General features: G+C 45.1%; 1 long non-coding RNA gene across 1 annotated transcript in view; it reads left to right on the top strand.

Moving 5' to 3' along the window:
• LOC142581825 (uncharacterized) overlaps positions 1-9,329 on the top strand; it is a 40,337-nt gene extending 31,008 nt beyond the window's left edge. The window contains exons 2-3 of the long non-coding RNA XR_012828301.1: positions 8,975-9,109; positions 9,200-9,329. This is a non-coding gene — a long non-coding RNA (uncharacterized LOC142581825). The remainder of the gene's footprint in view (positions 1-8,974; positions 9,110-9,199) is intronic.
• The last annotated feature ends 11,007 nt before the right edge of the window (positions 9,330-20,336 follow it).

The following is a 20,336-nucleotide window of genomic DNA, read 5'->3' as shown; positions in this document are numbered from 1 at the left end:
AGCCAGCGAGCCATTTCGGCTCGTCGCGCCGTTTCGTGATAGCAATTATATGGACACTCCAGGAGCATTTCTGCCGTCGCCGTCAGCGTCGCCGTCGCCGTGAGTGAAAACGTGTGAGGGTGAGCCGGCGAACGCGGTTCAATATCTCATGCGCAAGCGTGGAACGCGACCCGGATGCGTGCGCTCTCCTGTGGCGCGCGGTGCATGGAGGTGATGCGAGGGAGGAGGGGCGTTCTCCTCCTCGCCTGCCGCTCCTTACAGAGTAGAGAGAACTGCGGCGTCTACTACGGCGTTGGCCACGCGAATCGGGGATGCTGTAGTAGATGCTTTGGCGGACGCCGTAGGGACTCGTTGCAGGCGCTCCTGTGTTGAAACAAAGGCTTTGATTGAAAGCGATCTGCGACGTGTCTAAAGTGCGCGCCCACGCATGCGTCATCTTCAAAGCGATCTGCGATGTTTGCAGAGTGCGCGTAGGGCCGGTAGCTTCGTATGCGCTGTGATTTCGACGTTCGTTCGCGCTGAAGCGAGACATGCATGAAGGTCAATTCGTTTACAGCTGCCGCGATTTCTCACTGCCGAATTTTCACCGGGAGTTTCCGCGCCCATAGAGCGAGATGAGTTCATGTTTACCTGCGCGCACGTAAGACCGTGCTGGTTAACTTAGTTAAAACATGTTGACTGGCTGGTTGGTTTGAATCAATGATGGAATGTGTAAGCGCGACTACACAAGGACGTGGGAAGAAGCAGACACACAAAGACAGCGCTGTCTCTGTGTGTCTGTTTCTTTCTACATCCTCGTTGGGTGACGCTTACACATTCTATCACTCTTAACTTAGTTGGTAAGCGAATGTTTACAAGTTTATACGGCCGATAAAACTTCTCTCCTTACTTCGTACAACTATCTGCTAATTTGCTATCGCAATCGGTGCTTCGCCTTTCGGGCGGAACTGCGAACTTTTAAAATTTTGAACACTCATTGCATACACTCATGGCGTAGCACCACCTCCTCTCCATTGGCTGTGCCGTCACATGCCCAATGAAGCACGTTCTAGGCTACAGCTTTCGTGGTCACGAGTGCAATGACGCACGCACTAGGCACACCTTTAGTCAACCGGAAACGTGGAGCCGCTGTGGCGTCGGCGAAGCGTGCTAGTAGTCTCACAACCCGGAGCACCGGCTTGGATTCTCACTCTGCTCGAAGTTTACCAGATTTTCTTTCCAAAGCCACTGGTCTACTTTGTTTACCGGAGTCTTATTGAGAAATATGACGTCAATCCGAGCATGTTTGACGTGTTTTTACCCTACATCGTTTGGTGGCGACGCCGACGACAACAGATTTTCGCGTAATGGGTCATACAATGCTTTAGCAAAAATAACTTTTTTTCATGTACCAGGTTGATGACTTTCCCATTCCTGCTAAGGCACACATATAAACTGCAATGTCGTGTAGAATGCTAATCACATTGCGCCATTGGCAGCGGCACAAGGACGCAATGCTTCTCGCATTGCGAAAGCAACACGTAGGCGCACAATACTAAGGAAAATATATTATGACTCACATATTATCTATAATACACTGGATTGTGAAGGCTGGTAATGCGTACGGAGAGCATGAAATAGAGCTACTGCACTTAAATGTTATTTTCGGTCGTGCACTAAAAAAGAAAGAACTGTGGCCCAGATATGTTTGTCATCCTATGGACAGAAACAAAGGCGGTGAGATGAGCCCCTATGTGTCGTTCTCTTGATATGTCGAACAACAGAAGCGCGAACTCGAAACAGGATGGGGGGGGATGGGGGCATGTAAACAAAGCGTAGAAAATATCTGGAAGTTTATATGCCTGAATGTACACAGCATTATTTTCTGGTTTCATTCATGCACAAAGGAACGCTCGGGCAAAAAAGAACAGAACGCGGGAGCGCATACAATTGACAAAAACGGGGATGAGCATTCCATGAGAAAAGCTCGTATATCTTTTTCTTTTCCGAGAAAATAAGAAAGTACCCTTCCTCTCGACATGAAAGTGAAAATTAAAAAAAAAATAAGAAAGAGACGCATAAAACAACTTTTCTCTTTCCGAGTTGGCATGGTTTTCTCAAGCCGTTGTTCCGTAAAATAGGCCGAGAATACGAATGCGCTTCTTCATCTTCTGCCTTTCTTAGCCATTTCTATTCCAAATAGCGAAGCGCTGCGAGAACGTAGGCAGAACACTGAAATTGACGAATAGGGTGGCGCCGCTTCAGTTCCCGCGTCTGTGATACCTTCCGTTGAGAGCCGAACAGCTCAGTCAGACAAAGAGAATTGGAGTTCCCATCCTTTGAAAAGAATCGGGCGAAAATAATGGCATCACAGCTTTTATCACTTGCCTCTTCTGCCCGTTATTTATGTCACTTGAATAAGCTCTTGTCCTGTCAACTACACATGAACGCGTAGCGACGCCCTATTTGGAGCTCTTCGCACCCAATTGGCCGACAAAGTCGCACGCACTGTTTCCAGGTAGGAATGGCAGAACTGCGGAGCTTTGCGAGCACGATGCCTTTTAAACTGGCGGCGTACAACTAGGCCGAAGGTACCGGAAAACAAGGCCACCGCCGCGAAAACCAAGGACAGCACAAAAAGCGTGGAGTTCATCATTCCAGGAGAATGCTATTGACAGCTGGCGGTTGTGGAGAACGTGTTCTCTGCACCCCTGTGCTATCCAGAAGCTGCGGGACTAATGGGAAAGGACCTTTTGTGAAATTCTCAACGCGAGAAAACAAGCTCGTGATTTTGGTCTGAATCTGGAATAGAAACAGAAAATCTAGACACTTTTCAATATACAAGGTGTTTATCTTAACTTGTGTGAATGATTTCAAAAATGTGGATAGCCGCAGTTGAATAAACCAGAGGCATGGATTTGCCGTCATATGGCACTCCTTAGTGTTTCTTTTTATTCACCTAATTAGTTAATTAAGTAAGATAAATTATGCAGCATCTTTAATATTAAGTTTAGGGCCAAGTGGGTTTCATTGTGTTGCAGAGAGTGTTCAAAAACGAACGATCCAATTTTTTGTGTCAACGTACGGGCTGCGTGGCATTTTTTTTTCGGCGCCTAGAGAAAGCCCGCGAAATATGAAATAAAACCACGTGACTGCGCTTGAGCGCTATCCAAGCGTGCGTCGAGCCCACCGCTTATCAGGGATGACGGCGCGCTTCCTTTCCCGTGTGCCACCGTCAAAGATGCTGACGCACTGTGAAGCCGATGCCTCAGAGCCGCGGCTGCTTACATTGTCGCGGTCTGCGCGCACGGTTCTTGCGCACGAACCGAGATTGAGAGCGCTGCAATTATTTTATTTATGCACGCATGCAGGGACCATGCAAGCGGAAAATTTTTTTAAATATACAATTGCACAGTTTTGTGGCACGAATGAAGCCGTGCGGCACACAAGCACACAAAGTGTATAATGCAAAGCAAGCATATTAGTGTAGCTAGAACCATTAAAAGAAACCGGTGAAACCGGCTAAAACAAAATAATACAGCTCACAGGAGGGTGCAAAATGATACAGCTCACAATCGAGTGCAATACATACGATATAATACGATAGCGCACGAGCGCAGTCATGTGGTTTTGTTTCATATTTTGCGGGCTTTCTTTAAACGCCCGAAAAGATCGCCACGCAGCGTGTACGTTGCCACAAAAAATTGGATCGATCGTTTTCGAATGGCCTCTACTACGTAACGAAGGGGGCTTGGCCCTGAAGGGAATATTAAAATATTTGCATAACTATATCTCAGTTAACTAATTAAGCGTAATATAAGGATACTCTAAGGAGCGCCCCATGATGGCAAACCATATGCGGTTGGTTTCATTTAGGTGCGTTTTAAATCCTTGGCACAAGTTACATGAAACATCCTACATAAGTGAGCATCTTATTCACAGAATTTCTAAACGAGGATGATTGCTTGAAAAGTCACTCCTCACTTCTTTTGGAAGCTACTCACTCTAAATGCTGGGTTCAAATAGTATTTCGCAGAACACCACCCGGAGTAATATTTCGCTATTGATAGCGACAGTTACAATCAGAAAGTTGTACGAAAGCAGAGTGTATTTGACAGAGATCTGCATTTCTGTGTAGATCTGTGTATTTGTAAGACTGTTTTGACCTCAGTCTAGCAGGTTTCACCAGATGCAAGAGACAGAAAAATGTTCTATTTGATTTAGGCTGCTCTATGTGCAAAAAAAAAAAAGAAAAACGGTGAGTTTGAAGAAAAAAAAAATTCTACCTGCCACGGTAGCTTAGCGACTATTGTGTTTCGCTGCTACGCACAGGTCATGTGATCAAATCCCGGCCGCGGCGGCCGCATTGCGATGGGGGCGAAATGCAAAAGCGCCCATCTCCCGTGCAGTGGAGATACATTAAAGACCCCCTGGTGATCAAAACTAATCCAGAGTCCACCATTACGGCGTGCCTCATAATTGAATGCTAGTTTCGGTGCGTAAAACACCATAATTCATTCAAAAATATTCTACGTCATTTATGGCCCGCCTGCCGCTCCTACATGTCCTGGCTCGACGCTGACAACTGTTGCATGTTTCCTTTGTTCTTTCGATAATCATGTATCACGAAACAATTTTAAACATTTTAAACAAAATAGAAAAATGACGCTTTATTTATTAGATTCCCACGATGCTACCAACGCATGAAATTTCGCAGCTACGAAACACGCTTTCTAGTCACTTTACGCGTTCGTGGGTCAGAGCGCACAATGTGGGAGTGCACATGCGCATGGCAGAAAAACAAACACATAGGCAAGCTTTATAACGCTTTAGATATGCAATCGAACACATTCTCTAGAAGCTACGTAGGAAACACATCAGACGCATCCTTCCTTACTCGGCTCTGTATCGTGCAGGCTTCTAAAAATAGCGAGACGCACGTTTCTGCGAAACTTGGCACACTATTGAAGGAGCTTCTTCTTTTCGGGTATGAAACGCACCATATTAGTTCTGCTTCCACAGGAAGAGTAGTACTCGGTTCAGCCCTTCGATTTCTTTTTGTTTGACCCCGCTCAGCTTAAAGTTTCCGTACGCAGCTGTTCGGTATTTATTTTCTCCGCTTACCTCTTCTCTCAACAACCAGTGTCCCTATTCGATCCCCAGTGTTTTAGAGGCCAGGAATACCCCTTTTATCTGGACCATCACTGATCAGTCTTCCTTCCTGTGAAACATTTCCCGTGCTTGCTCCCAAGAAAACAAATAAAGAAAGCTAATATTGCAGAAGGACAGCGCACTGAAGATATAAAAAAGCATGAACTATTGCAGGCATACGCTTACGTGTAGTTGGTTTGAACCCTTGCTTGACATCTGTTTACTTCCCATACAAAACCTCAAACGCCTGTAGCGACCAAAGCACAGCAAACAGGAAAGCTCTCTCGTAATGTCTAGTTTTCAAAGGACTCGAAGTGTTTCATCGTTTCGCGACTGGCATGGAAATGGACTATTTAAGGTGTATTATAACATTTAAAACTCTTTACCCATCAAATAAAACATTATTATATAAGAGCCGTGGTTATAGCGTGTGCCATGGCGTACTCATGCCAATTTCTCCTATATTCTGAATTGTTCTGCATGTGCATGAACGAAACATTCACATATAGTCTCGTTTCGAATGGAACATTGTGTTTAAAAGTTCGAATAGTTTTAGACAGAGCAGGAAATGCCAGGAGTACTCTTGGTGTACAGGAAAAGTTAGGACAAGCTAGCGTTTACTAAAAGGAAAAATAAAATTAATAAGAAGAACAGCTACCCGGTACCATTAGTTTTTTGCAGAGTTGGGTTTCAGCTTACAATGGTTAGTTACAGCTCGGTTGCGCTATCACGACTATAACGATATATCATCATCATTTTGTTATTTTTCAGGTTTTACTATTTTGTAGTTAACAGTTGAAGGGAGCCTTAACCTGTATATGCCGGCAGTCTTCCTGACCTTTACGTCGTGCACGTCGTTTTGGATGCGAAGCATTTCTTTGCCAGGTCGGAACCAAGGTCACAACGAGGTCATGCGCAAGGACGCGATGATCTTGTGATGCCGTTCTGTCTCCGAAAAATGGGGGTCGATACCGCAGATAATGCGTTTAGAAATACCAATACTGTGCAAAAAAGCCGGCAAGGCAAAAAAGCACCGAATATAACTCCCCACACTTCTGCACTTCGTTCAGCAACCCGGAAATGCCTCGAGACAGTGATTCATGTTGGCATGTTCGCAGTTTGCTGAAATCGATAGGTAGCAAACAATCGAAGCGCCTTTCACATCACGCGATGTCGATCCGTACTTCTTTTTGGTATTCCCTAGTTAACAAACAAGTGGTTCAATACGTGACCCTGATGTGTTACAACGCTTTGAGACAACTTATTTAAGGCGATGTAACCCATTCTGGTTTAGGCCGGGTCGCTCCCAAGAGACACAGAAGACAATTGTGCCATGCAACACACCATACAACACCATGCAAGAACATCATGCATGAAGAGAGTTCAACAGTGCAAACAATGCACATAAAACATGCGGGATTGGCACAGGGCGTTCTTTATTCATGTTACCCGACGCGGCAGAAAGAGGGCACACAAAGGAGGCGCCGACAGCACAAAGGTTTGGATCATTCTCTGACTGGGATACACCATTTCTTTCTTTTCAGTGTCAACAGCAATGGCGGTAACGCAGTTATCTTCTTTTATTTTCTTTTTGTGCTAAATGCTTCGATGACCAGTTTATTATGTATCGAGCTAAACCTACGCAAGACGCGTGTGCGATCACAAAGCTGGCTGCACTGCGTGCAACTTTACAGCCTATCATTTAGGATTTAGGTGCGTTGCAATCTGACGAGTACAGAATCTGTTACACAAGGGTTACACATGGAACGAAGCGCGTAACACGAATCAAGAATCTCGCCACTAGCCTGTTCGACAGCACTACTTCACAAGTCATAATTTACGAAGAACTAGAGTAACTGTGGGTAGGACACCTTAAGGATGCCTTAAAACTCTTACTTCGTAAGAAATAAGATCGCGCTGGACCTGATAGAGTTCTTTGACACAATACTGAATCATAATCACCTCCACCCAGCCAGTTACCTTCTTAATGTTTTCTGAAAGGATATGCGATATATACAGCGAATACGCAGTGTGCAACGCCTCTTCATGATAATGTACACTAACTGAATAATAAAAACGGAAGCCTCACAAGAGACCATATTTTTAGCGTACAATCTGCGGAAAGGCAGCAGTGCAAGTTTCGGTCGCCTGAGCTGCAGAAAGCTTTCCCGACTGCGATGGTTTAAAAGCCAACAGTTTTGACTTCTCTAATGGCTTCGTTCTTCCTGCTGGTTGATGCAGACTTTAATTCTGATAACAACACATTGAGAGTTTTCACTAACTTCCACGTCAACTCTGCCGCTGCCACAAGGTTACATCCCCAGGGAAACCACTACGTTTGCAGCTTTAGTGTTCGTAAATATTCTGTTGCGTTTGTGTTCGATCTTTCCCCCGTCTTTCTGTAAGCAGATTTTCTTGCCGACTTTAATCTCAGCCGAAGCTGAAATAATGCCACTGTCATCGAAACAATCTCAACGCCCGGTTATTTAATCCATGTGTCAAAGATTTAATGCTAGCGCGGACGCATTTAATCCGAGCGCCCAAATGTTTAATACAAGCGCCTGATTTTCAATCCAAGTCCTAGTAAATTAAATACATGCCCGAAAGAGAGCACGATTGCCAGTCAAAACCGTTAAAATATTGAATAAAGGTGCCGTAAATGGAAAGAGTTTATTGTGGAGTAATTGCTAGCATTTATGAAATGAATGACGGAGGTATTTGACATGGTGATGAATGTCATTTTGTTAGCGAACTTCTGGTCTTAAATCTTGAGTTGAAATTAAAATATGCAATCTTTAGTGTTTACAAGAGTGAAGGCGGAGAGTGCGTCTGGTAAATGATTTATTGAACCACTATGCATTTGTCAGTTCAATAATTCTTCGCTATCACAAAATTTTGGCTCGTCATGTAGGTGGCTCATCGTGTTGTGGCACAAATTTATTGTAGACCACTTTCGACGCGTCTTTGGAAAGTCATTTGATAAGAGTTGACAATACATTCGTGCAAAACAAAGAGTGGCGAGGTGGGAAACAACACGCATGTATACGATGACCGTTCTTTAAAGCGAATTAAGCTGCAAGTAAGCCGAACATTAGGAGGGCACAAAAGCAAAATTTAGGCCAATTTTATGCTAGCTAGGGCTGGATACCAGCTGCCAATACTGTCGAGTTATTTTCTCTATATTCAACTTCTAATTTGACAAAATTTTCACACGGTAAGTTTGGTTTGCTGCTTTGGTTTATGCTGCTACACGGAACCTTGATTCTGTGGAACGTTAACAATATGGTTTTACAGGCGAACATTCAAATGCTGAATCACTCATATAATCGCTGCTTAGCAGGCATGGCCTCAACCGCGGACCAGAAACGCTATTCAGTAATAAACGACCAGAAACGCTATTCGTGTATAGGTAACATGTACATCTTTCACTCACGTTGCTTCTGCTGCCCCTGCATCAACATGAGCTGATATCACATCGCACAATGCAAATTGCGAAACCACAGAAAATCGTTTCTGCGCTAATGCATTCCCTAATGACCGGTGTCGCCGAGCGTCGCTAACGCCTTCTGCTCGGTTGAATGCGAAAGTAAGCGTTTATGATGCGAAGCCGCGCAAGCCAGATTTTTTTTTTTCACTATCGCGAGTCATAAGACATTTCCCGCTTAAGATGCTTGAACCTTCACATTTTCAAGATGCATGTACAGTCTGCGAATAATATGTGACAAATGAACCGTCTTGGTAAGTGAAAAAAAATTGAGGCATGCTAGTCACAGATTCATGAAATTGCAGTTTGTTTTCCTTTGTCGACCTACACGAGAAAACATTATTTACCCTGTGTTGACAGGCAGCCCAAAAAAGAGTCGACAACGGAATCATTTATTCTGCATTGCGGAGCGGCAGTGAACTCGGGAATTTAACCGTCAAAATGCAAGTGCCGGAAAAGAGCAATCTGCGATATAAAGCCGTTCAAGCAACAATGGTAAGCGACAAGTGTAGTATGGCATATTTTTACTCCTCTCGGTCCTTCTTTTTTCTCTGGCGTTATTTTGTATTTTTGTGATTCTTGCAGATGAGCTGGCACCATTTTCATTGTGGCTTGACATGAAGAGCGACGTCGGTGACCTCTGCACCGAACGCAGTGAGATTGGGACTTGTGCCAAGCTGGGAAAAGATTGACGACATGGCCGCAAGGAATAAAGTGCGAAACGTTGTTAGACTGTGGACCATATGAATATGTTTTTGTAAAACTGCTTGACAATTTTGTAAGTATTTATATAGCATGAGGGCGTGGGGATATGACCCCGTGTCGGGCATGGATCACTCATCCGTGTTGATGCTTCAGGTGCACCTTCTTCTGGCTTTACCTGTTGCCCTGTGCCCAACAGATCCGTTTATGTGGAGGCAACACCGGACCGCTTCATGGCTTGGACGCAACCGCCGTCCTTGGACGGTGCTCACTTGCTCTGCATCACTAAACATAGCTAACGGCACTTCTAGGCTAGTAAAAATATAATCGCGCTTTGAAGACACCGAAAATGGAATTCGCCTCTGCAACTTGCTCTTCTTTGGAATCCAGACAAAAGCGCATCAAGGTCATCATCAGAATCAAAAGTCATTGACGTGTAACCACCACCTTGGCATCACTATCGATCGAGCTCTAATAGACCCCGCGCATCGCCTCGGCTAGTACGGCAGTGAGAAGAATAGACCAGTAACTCCGTAGTTCCCGTTCTTTATGGACAAACAGTGTGTAATGGATAAAGGCTGCAAGTTCAAAAACACTAATTTTATGTTTATGAGGATATTTCTTCGCAAACGCGTATTGCTCGACGCAAGCTCATTGACTTTTCAAAATGCGCAATTTAAGCTAACCCTCAATAAATTAGGAATTTATAACATTGTCTACATACACAACGCAACATCCACTCCTGTAGTTCCCTTAAGCCGATAGCAGGGACCTAGCCTGGCAACACATGCATCTAAGAAAAGCCCCATCCCCCACATGCTCCTGACGTACCCTCGCACCTATCCATACCATCCACTAACATTCGTAGCATTCTTCCTAAACGCACTGAAATTTCGTCGTACTTAGGTGATTGTGAATGCGACATATTGGCACGTATGGAAACTTTGCGCAGCTCTGAAATTACGAATGGCAAAATTTAATCCGATTGTGACGATTACAGTATCTATTGCAGAGATAGGGACGATAGAAGAAGAGGTGAGGTATTGCTTGCCATAAAAAAATTATCACGTCATTTCTTGTGCCTGTGCCTTCGATTCTAGAAATTCTGTGGATCTGCATATTATTGCCCCAGTCAAATTCAGTTTATGGTATATGCTACAGACCACCCGAGAACTCATCAAGTTTAATTTCCGAATTTCAGGACACCATTACTACTACTTGATCGAAATATAACAAAGCCAGCATTTTTCTTCTTCGTGACTAACTTTCCGGACATTGATTGGCAAAATTTGCGAGGCCACTCACGTGCATATTGTGAGTTCATTCAGTTTACAATCTATATTTTCCTTTAGCATTGCCAACCAATGAACATGTATTAATAACACGTTGGATCTGGCTCTAACGTCTGTACCCGAGAGGGTTAACACTAGTTCTTTTGCTAATGGGTTCAGTGACCAACGGTTAGTGCAGTTCACAGTTCACACACATTCATGCACACGTCACCTGAAGACTAAGCAGGAACTTGATTACAATAGAACAGATGTCAGTGCTATTAGCAATGGTTTGGAAAGCTTCATCTCGTTATTGGCAAATTTTTCTGAGCGGACAGTGAACGATACAAAGGTGTCTGTACAAACAAAGGTTAATGAAACTTGCACACGTGCATACACCAAAGGCTTCCTTTTGCGTAAACGCACCAAAACAATGGTTCACTAAAGCTCTTCGTACTCTAAAAAATAAGAACAAGCGTCTCTACAGGTCAGCCAAACATGAGGACGCACCTATACCTTGGAGCAAACAAAGCACTTGGATAAAGCCTACTGCATTGCTCTGCATCAAGCTAAGCATAAGTAGAAGAGTCTGGTGCTGGGCTTGTTGGTACATAGCTTGACAAACAAACGACGAAAACCGAGCTTTAGAAGACGCGTGCAAAAGAAGAGAGGAAAGGACAACCACACACGCTGGGTCTAGACACACGCTGGGAATAGTCCCAGCGTGTGTGCTTATCCTTTTCGCTCTTCTTGTGCACGCGTCTTCGAAGGCTGGGTTTTCATCGTTTGTTTGTTGAGCATAAGAACTTCTCTTGCAAATCTGCAACCTCCGTTTCAAGATAACCAAGAAAAAAGTTTCAATAACGATCTCTCCCGCAATACATTCCGACATTTCACCACAGCTTGATAGTTCTGGCTTGCAGATACCGCAAAAGCTTTCTGCATCTCTTTTTAACAGTTACTTCATGATCTTATCTACAAAAGAAGGGCATTCTCGTCAATTAAACACCCATTATACTAGGCTATCTTAACATGGCCCTAATATAAATAACGACCACTGGTGTTGCTGAGTTGATTACCAAACTCAAGATGTCAACTTCTTCCAACATGAATGGAATAAACTCAAAAAACTTAAAGTATGCAGTAGTACCGTCTTGAACAGTCCCTCTCAATAGGGGAAGTTTCGTATAACTGGAAGGTAGGTAAAGTTATACCCTTTTTAACTCATGTGATTAGAGCGCTGGTAACAGTTACCGCCCAATGTCACTAACAAGCGTTACCGGTAAGCTACTAGAATACAATCTTTTCAAATGTACATCACTTGCAAATTAACTTCTTTAAACACCAGCATAGTGTTAGAAAGGACTAGCATGTGACAGACAGCTAATTGAATTTACTACAGATATTTTTCTAAACATAAACACGGGCCCAAAGACAGATTTTATCCCCATTGACTTCGCTAAGACATTCGATCACGTTGTTTCTTGTCGTCCTATAGCTAAAGTTGAATGCTTAAACATTACTTCCCTAACAGTATCTCGGATAGTAAATGTGCTTAATTCCGTAATCACTTCATCGGCCTCGGTAACCAGTTTTAGCGATGTAAAATCTGGCAACCCACAAGGAAGCGTTCTCGGATCATTACATTTTCTGATTTATATTAACGATGTACCATCCGAAATATGGTCATCCATTCGCTGAGATGCACCAGTTCGCTGGATGCAACACTTCGCAGACGACTGCGTGATCTATGGTGTAATCAGCTCACCTTCTGATCAGGTCGCTCTTCAACGAGATCTTGACCGTATTGCTAACTGGTGCTCTTCTTGGCAGATGACTATAAACACCTGCAAAAAGTTTTCCGCTTTTGATTACTCAGTGGATAACGACCCTGTTACACGCACCAGCTCGTACAAGTACCTAGTATTCTCCTTACACCTAACCTGTCATGGTCTGCACACATCGCAAAAGTAACTGCAAAAGCATTATGTACGCTGGCACATCTGAAACGTAACGTTGGCAGTGCTTCTGTCCTCACCAGACAAATAGCTTATGAGACATTTGCGAGACTTCAATTCTAATTTGTGGCCACTATAGGGTCACCTCATTAAGCTTACCTAATCGCGACTCTAGCGTGACTAGCATTATGTCGTCTTTATACCTCTCATCTTTTGAATCACAAAGAACCAGAGAATTACTTTGCCTGTTTAACAAACTAATTCATAGAACCCGCCCGTCCACCTTGCCGCTCACTCGTCCATCTCGTGCATTTCGAAGTCTGCATAATCATCTCAGTTTCCAGCACATCTTTAGCCAAACCAGTGCTTTCAATTCATCTGCGTTTCAACGTGCCATTCAGCGTTGGAATAACCTGCCAAATAACACAATTGACTTTCTTGAATCTGTATCCTCAGGAGCGCACTTAAGCGCATTATTTCCCTAATTCATCCAACTAAACCGATTGTGCACCTAGTTATTTGTAGCGAAGTTCCAAAAGTCCTTTTTCCTTCATTAATTGCGTTGTGTAACTTTGTTGGAGTCTTGCTCTTTCATCTTTACCCGCTAGCATTTCTATAATTTCTTCTTTTCCTTTTTTCTATTTCATACAGTCATATTGCTTACTTTATTACGTTATTTATATTTGTTAGAGACTTGTTCTTTCATTTTTACCCGCTAACATTGTCCTTCTTATTTTTGTAAATTCTATTGTATCCTACCCGCATGCAATACTCCTTTATGAGCGTGTGAGGTAACGAAATAAATAAATAAATAAATAAATAAATAAATAAATAAATATACTTCAACACTGGTAATGAAATAATACACGTTTTCTTACTGATAAAGTAGAAAAAGAACAGTTATTTTTATTGCTATTCGCTGACACACACGAGCTATTCATAACATCAACCACTAACAAAGCGGGCTCGTCGGCTTTTAGATGGCGAGTAGGTGAAGGATTGTTATTGAACACCAACAATAATGATAACCTTGTCGTCTACCAGCATTTCTTCTTTATTGTAATTTTCTATAAGGCAGAGAGTGAAGCTAAATGAGCGCTGTTTATATTTTGTTCATGCATCTTAGCATAACTAAAAGAGTAATAGTACCAAATTTTTTTTGGTGAGCACCAGAATATATATTTCCAGTATTATACGTCCTATTGCTATTGAGCCTAAAATGTACAAGCACACGGCTGTAAGCTGTCCTAATAAGAATCACCGGATACATCTGCGATGCTTCAGGTGACCGCTTTTGTGCTGCCTACCGCAAACTTCCAGGTTAAATCTCTTGCCGCTGTGCTGGCTTCCTAACTGGCTAATGGGACAAAACGAGAGAAACAAAAGAATACCATTTCTGTGTTAAATATCAGTGGCGAAAGAAAAAAAAACTACGTGATGAACAGCCACTCACACACAAACATACACGCACGCAAACACACACAGGAGCGCACTCAATATATATATATATATATATATATATTGTGAGCATTATATTACCCCTTCATCTTCTTCATTTGTATGTAATCATCACCATGGCTAGCGTCATCTTCTTCAGCGCGCGAGCCGCGAAATAAACCGTTGCGGCGGCTTAGCAGCTGTCTCGCAAGTGGTGGAGGCTGCTTTCAATGCTTTGGTGCTCTACGCGTTCGAGTTTCCCTGGAGCTTCGTTCAGGCCTCCACTTGCTCCGCCTTTCCGCCAGCATGCCCCAAGAAGATCCTCCACGAGCCTCCGGCGTCACCGTCTCTGCCCACCGGCCGTTTCTTGATGGACCGTCAGCACGCGGTAGCGCGATCCCACCATGTGTGATGGCCTTCGTAGTGACGACGTTGATGACTGGCTCGAAAATTATGACCGCGTGAGTAAGTCTGACTGGTGGGATGACATGCACAAGCTGCGCAACGTCGCATCCTACCTCACTGACGTTGCCAGGACTTGGTTTTTGAACCACGAGAGCACCTTGCCTGACTGGGCGGCATTCAAACACCAGCTTCGACAGATTTTTGGCGCTCCCAACGTTCGCTCTGAGGCCGCCAAAAAAGCTTGATGGACACACGCAACTTCTCGGGGAAACATGCACCTCTTATATCGAGGACGTCCTCGCCCTTTGTCGCCGTGTTGACGCCGCAATGACGAAATCTGATCGTGTCCGGCACATCCTAAAGGGCATGGCCCACGTCGCGTTCAACGCACTGGCGATCAAGAATCCAAATACTGTAAACGATGTGATCGCAACCTGCCAACACCTGGACGCACTGCAATCCATCCGGTTACAACCTGTCGCAGGTGACGCGCCTCCTTCGTCGGATACCGACCTGCGTCTGCTGATTCGGACTCTCATACGCGAAGAGCTCCAAGCGTGTGGCCTGCTCAGTCCTCCCGATTTCCAGCCTCAGCCTTCGGTTCGTGGCCTGCGCGACATCATCAAAGAGGAGCTGTCCTCCATGATCTGTGCTGCAAGCTGTGGCCCTCCTTCGCAATCCACCTCGTATGCTCAGGTTGCGGTTATGCAACCAGCGTTCGCTCGGACAGCGCCTCCTGCCCCTGCTACTGGCGCCAACCATCTGGCGACTCTACCACCCCGTCCGCCTGCCACAGAATTTTACACTACCCGGCCTACGCCCCGCCCCATTTGTTATTATTGCGGTATTCGGGGGCACATATCGCGTTTTTGCCGAAGACGACAACAGGACGAACGCCGTGGCTATGATATTTATGAGAGAGACCCGTTGCTTTCTCCGAGTCCTTGCCAGCGCCGGCTCTCCCCACGCTCACTTTCTGCACCTCCCAAAGCGCCTCGCAACTACCGTCCAGGTCGCCGCCGCTCGCCCTCCCCTCTCCGACGCTCGACATCACCCCTGCAACCGGCCATCCGCACTCCTGACTACCGTTCGGAAAACTAGATGGTGCAGTTTTTGGAGGGAAAGCTGCATGGCTTGCACAGACTACAATTCCCCCAGCGTGCCCGGCCACTACTTTATTCGTGTGTGTAGAAGGTGTACCAGTCCTAGCATTGCTTGATACGGGAGCAGCTATTTCCATTATTCACGCTGGCTTCTGCGCTCGTCTACGCAAAGTTACCACACCTTACAGTGGAGCTCTTCTTCGTGGTACAAATAATGTTGTGATTCGGCCATCGACGCAATGTATCGTTAGAGTTTCGATCGACGGGATACGCCACCATATCCAGTTCGCAATGTTGACTTCCTGTGCTCACATGCTTATACTAGGGTGGGACCTTCTCTCTTCGGCGTCTGCTTTCATCTCGTGCCGTCAACGCCTCGTTAACTTGACAGAGACCGACCATTCCGACGACGAGCATGAACCACGCCTTCGCTTACGATCTGCTGACGATTGCATGGTGCCTCGTGGCCGCGAACAACTCCTTGTAGTTAACTGTGACATCGCCGATGGTGACGTTTTAGTTGTACCGTTAGCCCGTTGCTTATCCAAAGGGATTGCTCTGGCACCCAGCCTTGTTCGCTTTACCAAGGACACGGCCACTTTGGCTGTACTCAAACCAATGAGCCAGTTCTGCTTTCTAAAGTCGCCGCTCTCATGTGCGTCTTGGACGCACAGCCTGTCTCTGTGCTTGCCTCGACTACTGCCGTTTCAATACCACCCACAGCTATGGATCCGGTCCCTGCTTCTGTTCTCACTAGTACCACGAGCTCCGATTTAACGCCACAGCAGATGGGGGAGTTACTGGCGTTGTTATCCAAGCATAAAGACTCCTTCGACGTACACTCTCCTCTTCTGGGACACACTTCTGTGACGGTTTATCGTATACAAACAGATGGAACTTCCATCGTGCGCCTGCGGCCATATCGCGTTTCTTCCGCTGGACGCCAGATCATCGATACCCACGTTGCCGACATGCTGAAACGTAGCATAATCCGCCCACCCTCAAGCCCTTGGTCGTCAACTGTCGCTTTGGTGCGTCAGAAAGACGGCGCAGCGCGATTTTGCGTAGACTACCGTGCCTTGAACAAAATAACCCGTAAAGATGTATATCCACTGCCCCGAATCGACGATGCGTTAGGTTCATTACAAGGCACGGAGTATTTCTACAGTCTTGATCCACGCTCCGGATACTGGCAGATACCTATGCGCGAAGGAGACAAGGAGAAAACAGCCTTTGCCACACCCGATGGACTTTATGAACTTAATGTCCTGCCGTTCGGCCTGAGAATTGCTCCCGCCACATTTAAGTGGATTATTGACACCGTACTACGGGGCCTAAAGTGGAAGACTTGCTAATGCTGCCTTGACGACATCATCATATTTTCGTCGACCTTCCATCAGCACTTGCAGCGCCTCGACGAAGTCCTGACATGCTTCTCTGCTGCTGGCCTTCAGCTGAATACAAAAAAGTGCCACTTCGCCAGCAAAACCATTAAAGTGCTTGGACACTTTGTCAGCAAGGAGGACCTTCGACGCGACCCTGACAAGATTACCGCTTTCCTCCGCTTCCCCAGGCCTCAACGCGCCAAAGACTTGCGTAGCTTCCTTGGCCTAGCTTCGTATTTCCGGCACTTCATACGTAACTTTTCCACCATTGCGGCGCCGCTCCATCAACTCCTTCCTTCTGGAGCTCCCTATGTATGGTCGGACGAATGCCAAACTGCTTTTTACGCCCTCAAGCGTGCCCTTACGTCCGAACCTGTGCTTTGTCATTTCGACAACACCGCACCCACTCTTCTACCTACGGATGCCAGCGGACACAGTATACTGTGTACTGTGTACACTGTGCACACTACACTGTACACTAGTGTGCTGTGTACACTGGCAAAAACCAGTGCCACTGGGACCCAGTGCGCCGGATTATGGGCCCAGTGCAGCGCGCTGGACGCTGGGGCGCTGGGAAGGCGCTGGGAAGGCGCGGCGTACTGGGAGGCACTGGCTACTCGTGCGAAAAACAGCTCTAGCGCGTTAAATATGCGGTGCCTGGACACCGTATATATTTTTTTGAATACAGAAAGCAAGAAAGAGCGCTTTAGTGCTATAAAAAAAGAAAAAAAACGTAGAAAAATAAAACTGCTCCGACAAGGATACGAACGACCGACCTACAGATCCCAAGACCGTTACTGTACCACTACGCCACGCGAGCTATTTTTTTTTCTTTATTTCCTCGTTACAGAAATGCCATGCGAATACATTGTGAAAAAGCGAATCAGCTTAGCTTATGCTGACTCTCTGAAATTAAAATCGCTTGAATTCAGCCAACTCATCGAACAGCGGCAACCAATCGGGCAGTTCTTTCTGGGCTTTAATTGTACACTTCACGCATGTCGACGACACTTTCAATAAAGTTTTCTCGCACAGAATGGGCATTCACATCAGCATGACATACCGACATTCTTGTGGACCATATACTATGGAGGCTCAGCAGCATAATAAGGTCATATGGAATATCGTTATTGCCTGTGTCTGAGTATCTGATACCACGTGGGGTTATTGGTAATGCTTTCTTTAATGTTCGTTGTAGGATGTCCCAATGAAAAAAGGGATCCCAACAATCAATGAAGACGTGATCGACAGTCTCTGGTTTTTTACACATTATACAATCGGTGGTCCACGGCACATATATTCCCTTGTCGGCCAGCCAAGTCTTTACAGGCAAGGTATTTGTGCGGAGTTTGAAGAAGAATGATTTTGCCGATGGTTTCACATGCATTCTTTTGACCCGTTTGAGGACATCATCGCCTGAACCTCCATAGTATGCTAACCTATACATTGGAACTGACATTAATGAGTCTATCATATCATGGTACAATTTCTTTCTTTTGACGGAACTTAAATATTCTAGCGAGAATCGAACACTAAGCATACGGAAAGATAACACTACTTCCTGAAGGAAACCTTTCACTGGAGGGGATTCAACATTCGAACACGAAACAAGGAAGTCAGGTAATGCCATCGCGCACCATGACACAAGTGCGATTACCTAATCGCACTTGCATCATGGTGCGCAAAAATGGATCACTGTGGTTGCGCAAGAACATAAACCGCGATACAATCTGGAGTACAAATAGGTGTGACAGTCCAAGACCACCGCTGCGAACTGATCTGAACAGATTAGAGCGGCTGCAGCGTTCCCAAGTTGAGTTCCAAATGAACACAGCGAACACTCGATGCAGTTTCTGTACATTCACTCGCGACATGAATAGCGCTTGTAGTATGCACCATATTTTTGCAACCAGAAAAATGTTGCACACAGTGGAGCGCGCGAACATTGAGAGATTGCGCCCTTGTCATGCCATCGCTTTTTCCTTCGCCGTCTGTGTTTCCTGTTCCCAGAACTGCTTACTGTCCTTGTAGTGTTCAAGCGGCACGCCAAGATATTTCACAGGCATGGTCAACCACTGTATGTTTGCGAAACTGCGTGGTTTGCTTTGCCACGCGCCATGCCAAAACCCGATGCACTTATCCCAGTTTATGGCACTACCTGTTTTTTCACAATAAGTTTTCGCCAGAGTTACCACTTCGCTGACACTGTCATAGTCATCGCAAAACACTGCTAGATCGTCTGCGTAGGAAAGCACTTTCACCTCACTTTGCTGTAATTTGAAACCTCTTATTTTCTCGTTCTCTTTAATGGCTAAGCAAAAAGGCTCCAGGTATATTGCGAAAAGCAATGACGAAATTGGGCACCCCTGTTTCAGAGATGAGCAGACATTGACACTTCTCGTGAGGCTCTTGTTAATAATCAGCCGTGTGCTGCAGTCTGTGTACACCATTCTTAAGCCATCTATAATCACTGATCCTATGTTCGTGTATTCTAAAATCTCGAAGAAAATATCATGAGCCACACAGTCTTTTTTTGAACGAGTTGAGGATTATTTAAAGACCGATAAGCTTTTGGTTTTACTTGGCGATTTCAACTGTGTTTGTTTTCCGGAGGATCGCGTGAAAAAACTGCCGCTGAATGATCGTAGTGCACTGCTATTGAACAATCTTGTCAGTGAATACAACCAGGAAGACGTCGGCTATGTGTTGTACGATCACAGTGTTCCGCGTTTTACTCATTTTCAAGGACTTAGCCATGCTCGGCTAGATAGAGCTTATGTGTCACTGGAACTGGTGCCGTTATGCAAAACGTACGAGAACAAGCAAGTCTCTTTTAGTGATCAAAGTTTGGTTGCCTTCACAATAGGAACAAAAGAACGAAAAACAAACTTCTCGTGGGATTTGTGGAAATTTAACGATAAGCTACTCAACGATGACTGTTTCGTAAATGACATTAAAGAAAAACTTGGACGATTGATTGTAGCTGAAGAGAAATATGTAGTCACCATGTGGGAAGATTTCAAAAATGAATTGAAGATGAGTGCTATAGAAAGGGCAACTAAACTGAAACAAGAAGAAAAACGGAAAGAAAAAGCCCTGAGGAGTAAACTCGACTTTCTACTTAATGTAGAAAGCACAGAACCTGGCCAAGTCATGAAGGAAATCAAGAAAGTTAAAAGCCAGTTAGAAATCATCGACACAGAGAAGTACCGTGGTGCCATGATAAGATCCCGTGCAGAAAGATTGTGGCAAGGGAAAACACCGAATAAACGTGCGCTAAGTGACGAGAAAGCTTACGCTCGCCGCAGTGATATAAAACAGATAAGCTACAATGACGAAGTAACGAGTGACCTCAGGACCATTGAACGCGCCTTTGTTGAACACTACGCCACGCCAGCAGACGGATATTCGCGGATAATTTGCCATGTCAAAGCCGAGAAGCAGTTTGTTTCGCAGAGCTA

This window comes from Dermacentor variabilis, chromosome 5, assembly GCF_050947875.1.
Source record: "Dermacentor variabilis isolate Ectoservices chromosome 5, ASM5094787v1, whole genome shotgun sequence".
Lineage (NCBI taxonomy): Eukaryota > Metazoa > Arthropoda > Arachnida > Ixodida > Ixodidae > Dermacentor > Dermacentor variabilis.
The sequence above is the reverse complement of the archived record's forward strand: the minus strand, read 5'-3'. Positions and strand labels throughout refer to the sequence as shown.